The sequence below is a fragment of the Rhinoraja longicauda genome, chromosome 18, assembly GCF_053455715.1.
Source record: "Rhinoraja longicauda isolate Sanriku21f chromosome 18, sRhiLon1.1, whole genome shotgun sequence".
NCBI lineage: Eukaryota > Metazoa > Chordata > Chondrichthyes > Rajiformes > Arhynchobatidae > Rhinoraja > Rhinoraja longicauda.
In genome coordinates, this window is record NC_135970.1 from 14,914,511 (window position 1) to 14,927,386 (window position 12,876).

The window sequence follows — 12,876 nt, forward strand, 5'->3', positions numbered from 1 at the left end:
TCCTTATTTTGTATACCTCTATAAGATCGCCTCTCATCATCCAGCGCTCCATGGAATAAAGCCCTAGCCTGGTGAACCTCTCAATTCTGGAACTCCTTACGAAGTAGAAGTGTCAGAGGAACGTCACTGTGTGGGCCACAGCTAGTTAAAATGTGTACTCACCACTACTTGTGAAGTCAGTCAAGGAATAGGCAGCAAAGTTTGTTCAAGGCCACAATGCCTTCATCCTGAGAATGAATTAAAAAAAAAAATTTTAACAGCACGTACTTGTTTCGTGCTAGACAATACTTCCAGAATTTGCCAGTAAGCTATTTAATCCTTAACGATGTCTAGGTTTGAGAATACTCCATCTGATTCTAATAAGCACCATCATATTTTGGAGCTGTTTCAACTAAATAAAAACTTCCCAACCTCCCCGTCCCCCATCACCACAAACTTATATACTCTTGGGGCAAAAATAAAACTGAGACATGCCTACGGTCAATTAGAGCAAACAAATACTCAGAAAAAGAAACTTTTACAAGCCTTTCAAGTAATGTAAATCATTCCAGAACAATATTTGTATACTTGTGCCCAAGTATAATTGGAAAAAAAAAACTCCTAAACATGCAGATGCTGGAAACCTGAAATAAAAAGAAACAGAAAATACTGGAAACACACAGCAGGTTAGGCAACGTCTGTGGAAAGAAAAATAATTAAAGTTTCAGTAGTGGGACCCTTCGTCAGAAGTGGGAAAGGCAGAAAACAAACTAGTTTTCTGTATTAAAGTAAATGGTTGATGGGTGGGTGGAACAAAGACAATATCTAAGTTAGGACAAGACCAAATTGAATAAATGTCGCGGTTATCAGTTGTTGGGTCAGACTATGCTTCTTTGCTTGTGTTATTATAAGGCTGTACAACTTGCCCAGGAAGTTTACATTGGAAAAGAAAATCTGAAGCAAATTTTTAGTTTAGTTTAGTTTAGAGATACAGCGCGGAAACAGGCTCTTTGGCCCACCGTGTCTGCACCAACCAGCGATCCCAGTACACTAGCATTATCTTATACATTGGGGACAATTTACAATTGGCCTACAAACCTGTACGTCTTTGGAGGGAGGGAGGAAATCGGAGCACACGGAGAAAACCCACATGGTCACAGGGAGAATGTACAAACTCCATAAAGGCAGCACTCATAGTCAGGATTGAACTCGGATCTCTGGCACTGTAAGGCAGCAACTCTATCACTGCACCACTGTGCCACCCTCTGAGACTACCTGCCCCAACCAGCCCCCTGGCAGTGCGTTCCATATTCCAAGCACCCTCTGGGTGGAAAACACCTCTCCTAGAATTCTCTCTAAACCTCTTCCCCATAGCCTATTAATTTCTAACCTGAAGAAGAGTCCTAACCTGAAACATTGTCCGTCCATTCCCCCCACTGAATACCTCCCACACTTTATGTTTGGCTCAGGATTCCAGCATCTGCAGTTCATTGTTTCTCCATAATATTCTACAACGCTTCTGCGGTCAAAAGGTTCCTACTATCTACCTTATTATTTTAGTTACTTCTACCAGTTCCCTTACCCACCCTTTCTTATTTAAAAAAAGCAAATCCAGCTAATCTTGTTTCTCCTCATAATTGAAATGCTCCTTTCCAAGCAACTTTCTGGTAAATCCCTTTTATACTCTTTCCCATCCAATCACTTTTTTGCGCTGCCTTTTTTTTAATCAGATTGTCGCTAAATCTATGCTGCTACAAAATAAGTCGTTGAAGCCAAACTTGGACGCTAAACCCATGCCTAAAGTAAACAGTGGATGGGATCACAAGTCTGTGATTCTATCTCGTAGTCGACCTAATATCCATAAGATGCCTGAACTGGAAGTTGTGGTTTATGAATTACAGTTATTAACAAAGCCCATGACTAATTACACCTTCTAGACTAGCCATTTTTCTCCACTTATTATGAAAGCAGGATTAGGAAATTTGGATTGTTCTTCCTCGAAGGAAGATGATTGATGGGGACAAATGATTCCAGGAGTTCACTTATAGAAGGAATTGTTAAGAAGGCCTCTGCTCAGTTTAATGTAATGTTTTACAGGCTCTTGTATATAATAACAGCCTGTGAGCTCTGTGAAGGAAATATAATTTGTGTGCGTTAAATAGTTTATATTTTATGCTCACTGAGTTTTAACACTGGCGGCTCTATGGGGGGGAACAGCCAGGACACATTGACCTTACACAAGTCTCCAATCCAGTCTGAAGAAGGGTCTTGACCCGAAATATTCCTTTTCCCCTTGAGATGCTGCCTGAGCCGCCGACTAACTCCAGCTTTTAGTGTCTATCCCCAGGTTAACCTCCTGCTGATTTGACTCATTGCACCATTGGAAAGAACAAATGTGTGTGCGTCGTATTTGTGGGAAAAGGGGGCAATGCAAGGAAAGTGACAAGAGGAGAGAAGAGAAAAACGTCAATGGCAACGTTCAGCCAACAGTACCAAAGGAGTAACCCAGCAGGTCAACAAGCATCTCTGGAGAACATGTAGGAAAATAACTGCAGATGCTGGTACAAATCGAAGGTATCACAAAATGCTGGAGTAATTCAGCGGGTCAGGCAGCATCTCAGGAGAGAAGGAATGGGTGACATTTCGGGTCGAGACCCTTCTTCAGTCTGATGATCATGTGATCAGTCTGAAGAAGGGTCTCGACCCGAAACGTCACCCATTCCTTCTCTCCTGAGATGCTGCCTGACCCGCTGAGTTACTCCAGCATTTTGTGATACTTTCTCTGGAGAACATGGTTAGATTACATTTCAGGTCGGGACTCTTCTTTAGACTGAAAGTGGGGGAAAGGGTGAAAAGCTGGAGGCGAGAAAAGACAAGGGCCGACAACAAAGGACCTCAGGCAGGGCGGTGCCTGGTAGGCCCACTCTTGGTTAGGGAAGGCGTGATCTCAAGAGGAAACAATGTGGTGAACCGTGGAACTGGTTAAATGACAAGGGTGGAGGATGAGGGCCCTCCAGCTCTTCACCCCTACTTTCAGTCTGAAGAAGAGTCGCAACCCAAACGTCACCTATCCTTTTTTCCGGACATAAGGTCATAAGGTCATGTGATTGGAACAGAATTAGGCCATTTGGCCCATGAAGTCTACGCTGCCATTCAATCATGGCTGATCTACCTCTCCCTCCTAACCCCATTCCCCTGCTTTCTCCCCATGACCTCTGACACCCGCTGCCTGACCCGCTGCCTGACTCCAGCACTTTGTGTCTATCTTTGGTGTAAACCAGCATCTGCAGCTCTTTGTTTCTACATTTAAGCTAACAGTATGCTTTGTTCAAAGAATTAAGCCATTCATTGAATTAAGGTGTCATCTGCCCAGGATAATGCAGTTCAATTAGAATTTAGTGTCATAGACTTGAAGAAGGTCAGAAGAAGGGTCTCGACCTGAAACGCCACCTATCCATGTTCTCCAGAGATGTTGCCTGACCTGTTGGGTTATTCCAGCACTTTGTATCCTTTTGATTTTTGCTCACCGTTCCAGCCGTGAATTTTATTCTCTTCCTTCTCACACCTCACTGTGTGTCGTTTTATGTCTTTTGCAAATTGGAGATGGAGTCAATGGTGGGGAGTCCGATCTGTGTTGTGGAATGTGCCGCATCTACAACTCTCTGCAATTACTTGCAGTCTTCGGCAGAGCTGTTCCCCATCCAAGCTGTGATGCAACCCACCAGCATGCTCTCCATGGTGCATCTGTAGAAGTCGATATGGGTCATTGGACATATGCTGAATTTCCATAGTCTCCTGGGGAAACTGTGAATGATTCGGATCTGCCTTTGTTTATTGTCTAATGCCGCCGACAGTAGCAAACAGAACGAGATGGTTAGGAGAAGGTAAGTGGGAACCACACGAAAAGCATGCAACAGAGTGTCTGAAAAGCATTTTAATTTTGTCTTGGCAGCACAGTGAGATGGTCACCTTCCAATTCTAATTGCTTGACCATAAGGCAAGTCATCATTGAACAGAATGTTTCATTTCAATAAGAGATTATCGGGAAAAGAAACTGAGAGCAAGCAGTACAGTTCCAAAAGAACACATCACCAGGGTCACGAACAGTGGCTGGGGCTAATCAGTTTGGTCAAACATCTCCAGTTTACTTAACTATTAGTTGTAGGCAACAAAACGAGAAGACATACACACAACTTTTCTGCCCCATTGTTGTTGTACTGAGATGCCCTGTCGGTTCATCTTTTCTGGAGAGTTGGCAGCAGTTTTGCAAACTTAATGTTATTGCTTATATGGTTGGGACCGGCAGTGTCTCAATAAAGTGAGCATTCTGTAAGAACAGCTCATTTGATTGTAAAATACCGGAAGCTGTATATTGAAACTGGTTTTCAGAACAATTGATAAGCTGGAAAGAGTGCAGAGATGATTTACGAGGATGTTGCCAGCACTCGAAGGCCCGAGCTATATGGAGAGATTGAGCAAAATAAGACTTTATTCCCAGAGTGCAAGATTAGTTTAGTTTAATAGAGCCTGAAAACAGGCCCTATGGCCTAACGAGTCCACTCCGAACAACGATCGATTACCTGTACACCAGTTCCCAGTTTTGCGTCCTAAACACTAGTGACAGTTTTACAGAAGCCAATTAACCTACAATCCTGCATGTCTTTGGAATGAGGGGGGAAACTGGAGCACTGGGAGAAAACCCACATGGTCACGGGGAAAACGTACAAACACCATACTGTCAGCAACTGTGGTCAGGATGGAGCCTGGCTCTGTGGCGCTGTGAGGCAGCAACTCTACCGCTGCGCCACCGTGCCACATCAGACTAAGAGATAGCTTATAGAGATATAGAAAATCAAGAGGGGAATTGCACAGAGTCTTTTACCCGGAGTAGGGGAATCAAGACTCAGAGAACATATGGGAAAGATTTAATAGGAAAGATTTAATGATTTTCACACAGACGATGGAAGGTGCATACGAGCTGCCAGAGGTGGTAGTTGAAGCAGGTACTATGCCAACATTTAAAATATGTTTGGACAGGTGCATGGAGAGGAGAGGTTTAGAGGGATAAGGACCACACGAAGCAGAGACCAATTGAACACATTGTAATCCCGTAATGCTGCCTCACGGTTACATCCAGATTAGTTGAGCTCATCTTAGATATACAGCATGGAAACTGGCCCTGCGAGCCGCCACATCCAGGCCCCGCACACTGGCCCTGCGAGCCGCCACATCCATCACCCGCACACTGGTTCTATCCTACACACTAGGAACAATTGACAGAAGACAGTTTACCTACAAGCCTGCACGTCTTTGGGATGTGGGAGGAAACTGGAGCACCTGGAGGAAACCCACGCGGTCACAGAGAGAACGTGCAAACTCCACAACGGCAGCAAAAGTAGTCAGGAACAAACCCGGGTCTCTGGTGCCGTGAGGCAGCAGTTCTACCGCTGTGCCACCTCCTAAGGACCTATAAAACATTTTACATCAATCATAGTTACATAATCTGTTAAAATGAAAGCTGTTTGCATCACACATGGATTGAATATTGGCTCAATTGATACATAAGACAATGAGATGTAATTTTAAAGCAATTGGTGATATTCTTTCAATTTAAAAAGCTCAGATTTAAGAGGGAGTAAATAAATGTAAGTAGTAAAGCAGGCTGAATCAGGGAGCATGTTCACCATGTTACTTAGTTTCCGACGGACAGGTTTGTGCTTGCTTGGCTGGAGACTGGTTTCCACTATTTAGTGAAGTAACAGTACTTAGTCACTGTATTATCAATACATATAAAACTCCTTCCCAGTGGCTCTATTGCTGTATCAAATATCTTGCTTTTTTCCTCCTGTGATTACCTTTTATTCAGCAGTTTGAAAGTGCTCAGTGTTCTTTTTTAAGGATTTATAATGTTTGGCAAACTGTGTGTGTTTGTGTCAATTGGGAGTAAAGAGACTTTTATAGTCTGTGTTGTTATTCCAGGGAAAGATTAAATGCCTGTTCAAAAATAAATATACACAAATTAAATCGTTATGTTCCACTGTAAACAATTGCTAGCCTGGTGCAAGTTCAGAATCCATTCAAATGTTGGCATAAATTCACATGACGAACTGAATGAATTCTTAAGGCTTTCTTGGTCAACTTTAGGTCACAGTAGACTGAAAGAGCTCAAATCAATTGCTACCAGCAATGCTTGGAGAGGATTAATTTGTGCAATTATTGCAATTATGTGTTTCTTTTAACCTTTTATTCGTTCAGAGCTTACATTAGCACCATTGTACAATTACAGATAATATTTGCTTTTGTTCTGAGGGGTGCTTACTCTTAATTATATTTTTACTTCAGAAGACCGTACAACTGAGGGTGGCAAGAGTTTACGGTGGAGAAAAATAACTTTATAAACTGCATTTCACATCTGTGGAAACATAAAAGCATTAAACAGCCAATGAATCACCTACAACTAAGTTATAATTAGTGTTGCCATGAAGGTACTCTGGCACCAGTTCGTATACAGTAAGGTTCCACATACAGAAAGCAAGATAAATTGGATGGGATTATGTAGCATTAATGGCATAAGGCCAAATCATTTTGGCCAACTGTTCCATGATGGTGTTTATAGACCAAGTAAGTGTTCTCCCAACTTATTTTGTCCCACCCTCCTAACATATCCTTTCTCCCTCATGCTTTTGTCTCGCTGTCTAATTTAGTTTAGAGATTCAGTGTGAAAACAGGTCCTTCGGCTCACCAGGTCCACACCGATGAGTGATCACCCGTACACTAGTTCTATCCTACACCCGAGGGACAACTTACAGCAGCCAATTAACCTACCAGCTGCACACCTTTGGAATGTGGGAGGAAACCGGAGCACCCGGAGAAAACCCACGCGGTCACGGGAAGAACGTGCAAATTCCACACAGACAGCACCTGTATTCAGGATCAATCCCGTGTCTCTGGCGCCGTAAGGCAGCATATCCACCACTGAGTCATTGTGCTACTCCTAAGCCATTTTTTAAATCTGTTTTAATAACTAAGACCTTTGTATAGGACACAAAGTGCTGGAGTAACTCAGTGGGTCAGGCAGCATCTCTGGATAACATGGATAGGTGATATTTCATGTTGGGATCTTTCTTCAGACTTTGTATACCTTTGCTCTCTTTACTTTTATATTACTCTAAATGTGTTTAGTATTAATTAGTTTAGTTTAGTTTAGTTTATTGCCATATGTACCAAGGTAGTTTAGTTTTGTTCAGTTCAGTTCGGTTCAGTTCAGTTCAGTTCAGTTCAGTTCAGTTCAGTTCAGTTCAGTTCAGTTAAGTTTAGTATTGTTACGTGTACTGAGGTGATTTATTTTTCTTAAGTTTAATTCAGTTTATTTTAGTGTAGTATAGTCTAGTTTAGTTTAGTTTATTATTGTCTTGTGTACAGTAAAAGCTTTTATTTGTGTGCTATCCAATCAAAGAAAAGACTATACATAATTACAATCAAGCCGTCCACAGCGCACAGACAAAGGATAAAGGGTACAACATTTAGTACAAGATAAAGTCTGATAAATTCCGATTAAAGATATTTCAATGGCATCCAATGAGGTAGATGGGAGGTCAGGACCATACTCTAGCTGGTGAGGTGCCTGATAACAGCTGGGAAGATACTGTCCGTGAATGTGGAGGTGTGCATTTTCAAACCTCCGAACCTCTTGCCTGATGGGAGAGGGGAGAAGAGGGAGTTTATGTCATGTGTGCAGAGATGCAGTGAATAGCTCGTTCTGCGTGCTATCTGGTCAAATCATACTGTACATGAGTACAATACACTCACTTCTGCACCCCAGAGAGTGGCCGCATCCGGCACCATCTTGCAACTTCCAAGTCTCTAAAAGTCTGCAGTATTGCCTCCTGCGGCCGTCCCCACCGAAATCACGACCACTGCAAATGCACAGTTAACATGATTGAAATATGGTCTCCATTTATTGAATTTTTAAAAAAGTAAATGGGTTTGTCACAAAACTAAAATTTTAAACTAAAGTTAAAACTTGAGTTTAGGGTTGGATGTACAACTATACTCATTAACTCACGGATCTATCCCCATAATCTTTATATTTGTAATTCTCTTTTTTCTTTGCTTTCTCTCTATTAGTTTATAGTCTTTTTTTTCAGTCTCTTTTCATCTTTATTTTTTCTTTAAATATTTAAAAATTGAAGCTATGTAAGAATTCTATAACCAGTTTGTCGTTTATTATTATTTGTACATATATTCTTAAAAAAATTAAAAATTAAAAAAAAACAAAAAAACAAGATTGAAAGGCATTATTTCTGCACTTTGTTGAAGTCTTCCCCATTATCATCAATACCCTGCTATCAGTCACAATTTTAAAACTGTCTTGACTTCCCTGTGCAATTTGCTTATGAAGTTGTTGAGACCCTTTTTCAGACCCGAAATGTCACCGATCCATGTTCTCCAGGGATGCTGCCTGACTCCAAGGTGAGTTACTCCAGCACTTTGTGAACTTTTGTGTAATGACCAGCATCTGCGGTTCTTTGTTTCTACAAGGTAATTATTCAATGTTTCCATCCTGAAGGAGGCCTCCAGCACCATCACAGCATGCAGCCCTAAGATATCAGGAAGAGTGAGATCAATTCTGGGTTTCCAGGTACAGAACTTTTTTGTTTTTGCCTCGACCTGTGCAGAGTGTGTGGACAGACAAGGTCAGAGGTGGCAGAAATAAAGGAAGAACAAATAGAATGGAGAACAGAGTACAGCACAGGAACAGACTCTTTCGCCCAGAAAATCTGTGCCAAACATATTGCCAAGATAACTAATTACCTCAGCCTGCGCATGATCCATATCACTCTCTCCCCTGCATGTCCTCGTGCCTATCTACAAGCCTCTAAAATGCCACTCTGCATCAGCCTCCGCCATCAGAGGCGGCACAGTGGCACAGGGGTAGAGTTACTACCTCACAGTGCCAGAGACCCGGGTTGGATCCAGACTATGGGTGCTGTATGTACAGAGTTTGTACTTTCTCCCTGTGACCACGTGGGTTTTCTCAGGGTGCTCTGGTTTCCTCCCATATTCCAAAAGATGTGCAGGTTTGTAGGTTAATTGGCGTCTGCAAAATTGTCCCCAGTGTTTAGGAGAGAACTAGAGTATGGGTGATCCTTGGTGCGGACTTGGTGGGCCAAAGGGCCTGTTTCCACACTGTATCTCTAAACTCTAAAGTGCTGCAGTAACTCAGCGGGTAAGGCAGCAACTCTGGAGTACATGGATAGGTGACGTTTGAAGTCGGGACTCTTCTTCAGACAAACTTCTATCAGGTCTCCCCCCAACCTCCAATGCTCCTGAGAAAACAACACAAGTCTGTCCAACCTCACCTTGTAGCTAATACCCTCTTATCCAGGCAGAATTCTGGTGAACCGTTTCTGCACCCTCTCCAAAGCCTGCACGCTCTTATTGTAACGGGGCACCCAGGACTGTACACAATACTCCAAATGTGACCTAATCAAAGTCCTATCAAGCTGTAACGTGACTTCCTGACTCTCATACTCAAAGCGTGTAGCTTTCATGAAGAACAGATGAGAAGCAAGCGATAGATCTTATAGGCAGTTTGAGGGATGGATGTTTTCATGCTGCACTATGAGAAGTATGAATGTGGATGAATATCAGTGGTTGATTTTTTTTGTCTACAAAGGTGAAGGAATCCCTATTAGGAAATACACATCATTTTACTGAAAATGTTGGTGCTGTTATCACATTTAACAATGAACCTTGTTAACTTTTTTTGGTTTAGTCTAGTTTATTGTCACGTGTACCAAGGTTTAGTGAAAAGCTTTTGTTGGCTTAAAACAATTCATGAGACACAAACGTAAGATTTCCACATGTTCATGTTTGGTTAAAGCTATTCTAATGCCATCTTAGCTCAGTTTATGGCTAATTATTCTTCAGTGAGTTTGACAAGTAGTAGGCTCAACCATCATGGTGGTCTCCAGTATAGATGTCTGCTTCAATGTGGTGTGGAGCAACTAGAATCTTTCAGGAGCAGCCATTAACCTAGTTTCAATTTAGCTGGAAATAAAGAGACCTCTATCAAGAGTTATAGGTGAGAATGCCATTGTACTGAAGTTCTCCAGGAGAACCACAAACTGATTTAACTAGCCACTTCACTTTTGGGACTAATTCCAAAATGGCTGCTCTGTTTGCCATTGCAACAGAGAATCCACAAGTTTTGTTGTTGATTACTGAGTTCCAGAGGTGTTGCAGACAATGCTGTACAAATACCAGTATACTAACCTCACAGTTATTGAGGCATTACCTCTGTAAAAAATTAATCTAGGATTATTTGATACAATTTGTGTAACAAAGATCTATGTTCACAATCTGGCTCTGGTTCATAGTCAATGTGCAACATGTGTCCCCACGCAAGATAAACTTATAATGTTAAATACTTCCACGATATTCACAGAGAGTATTTGGCCCACTCATTTATCAGGCAATTGAAAGGTCCTCTCACTAGTGAATGCATCAAGGGAACAATACTTGACTCACCCCATGTATGTATGTGTGTGTGTATATATATATATATATATAAATATATACACACACACAAACACATACATTCATATATATATGTGCTACACACACACACACACACACACACACACACACACACACACACACACACCCATAAATATATACAGTATATATCTATACATATATATATATATATAGGAAGAAACTGTAGATGCTGGTTTAAACTGAAGATAGACACGGAAAGCTGGAGTGGGACAGGCAGCATCGCTGGAGAGAAGGAATGTGTGATGTTTAGGGTCGAGATCCTTCTTCAGATGTCTGAAGAAGGTTCTCGACACAAAATGTCACCCATTCCTGATGTAAGTAAGAATGTCATTGTTCTGTCTGGGACATATGACATAAAACACTCTTGAATCTTGACTCTTAATATTCTTGGCAAAAGCCATTATGTTCTTAAGACCTATCTATCTATAGTTTTATTATTTTAATACTTTATGTTCTCTAGCAAAGACAATTTAGCATGTCTTTGAATACTGCATCAAACTTCTACATCGATACTGCACAAAGTACTCATGATCTGGTATGGCAATTCCCATACACAGGAATAGACAATAGACAATAGACAATAGGTGCAGGAGGAGGCCATTCGGCTCTTCTAGCCAGCACCACCATTCAATGTGATCATGGCTGATCATTCTCAATCAGTACCCCGTTCCTGCCTTCTCTCCATACCCCCTGACTCCGCTATCCTTAAGAGCTCTATCTATGTTAGAGGCCGTAGAAAGTTGTGGATTCAGCCCGGTCCAGAGACCCGGGTTTGATCGCATCTACAGGTGCTGTTCGTACGGAGTTTGTATGTTCTCCCTGTGACCGTGTGAGTTTTCTAAGGTGCTTTGGTTTCCTCCCACACTCCAAAGACATCCAGGTTTGCAGGTTAATAGGCTTCTGAAAGTTGTGTAAAAAAAATTGTCCCTTGCGTGTGTAGGTTAGTGTACGAGGTGATTGTTGATCGGTGCGGACTCGATGGGCCGAAGGACCTGTTTCCGCATGTATCTCTAAAGTCTAATGTTTAAAGTCTAGAACCCAAATAGGCCTTCTCTAAACTCTTCCTGTGGGCCACACTTTGTTTGTTACCCTCGTCAGCTTGAAGTACAGCAGATGGAATCCATACAGCGTACACCTACCTCCCACTTGCTAATGTCTTAACCACAGCACTTAACTGAGGCTCTGTTGTGCTTCCCTTGTATGTCGAGGGTGCTTTTAATTTCATGCAGTACCAACAAGTGCTCCTGACCCGAAACGTCTCCTCTTCATGTTCTCCAGGGATGCTGCCAGATCCCATTGAGTTACTCCAGAACTTTGTGTCCTCTTCTTTGATATTGTATGCCTTTTCTTTGAGCAGAAGGGCACATTTTCAAACTGAAGGGGGTTTGGGAAAATGGGCCATTTTAGTGCAGTGTATGAATGACTAATGGAGAGTGTTTAGCTATTTGCCCTTGCTCTGATGATCTGCTAAATATTAGCTGTACTGCCAACTCTCAGTAGAGTTGCTGCCTTACAGCGCCAGAGACCTGGGTTCAATCCTGACTATGGGTGCTGTCTGTACGGAGTTTGTATGTACTCCCCATAACCTGCGTGAGTTTTCTCCGGATGCTCCAGTTTCCTCCCGCACCAAAGACGTACTGGTTTGTAGGCTAATTGGCTTAGATAAAATTATAAATTGATCCTAGTGCATGTAGGATAGTGTAAGAGTGCGAGAATCGCTGGTCGGCGCCAACTAGGGCCTGTTTCCGCGCAGTACCACTTAACCAAACTAGTACAGGAAAACTTGCCTTGTTCATATTAACTTTGTGGCAGCGAGTCGTACAGGAACAAGTCAAACTCCCTGTGTAGAAAGGAAATGCAGATGCTGGTTTAAACCAAAGATAGACACAAGTAACTCAGCGGGACAGGCAGCATCTCTGGAGAGAAGGAATGGGTGACGTTTCAGGTTGTGACGAAGGGTCTCGACCCGAAACGTCACCCATTCCTTCTCTCCAGAAATGCTGCCTGGCCTGCTGAGTTACTCCAGCATTTCATGTCTATCTTAAGTAAAACTCCCTGTTGATTATGGGGAAAAAATGGGAGATAAAATAACTTGTAAATGAGCAGCTCATTCCTTTACAAAAAAGTCCCTGACTAAATGAGAGTTTAGAAGGAACATTTCATGCAGAATTGTTTATTTAGGTAATAAACTGGCACCTAGGAGAATGAACACTGAGTCTACAGAGTCTTTCAAAAAAGAACTGCATGTGTTTTTGTTAGATGATTTAAAACTTAAACTCAAGGCGGGCTGGTAACAGAAAAGGTTATGGTTTTTGGGATGAGAGAACAGGAGAA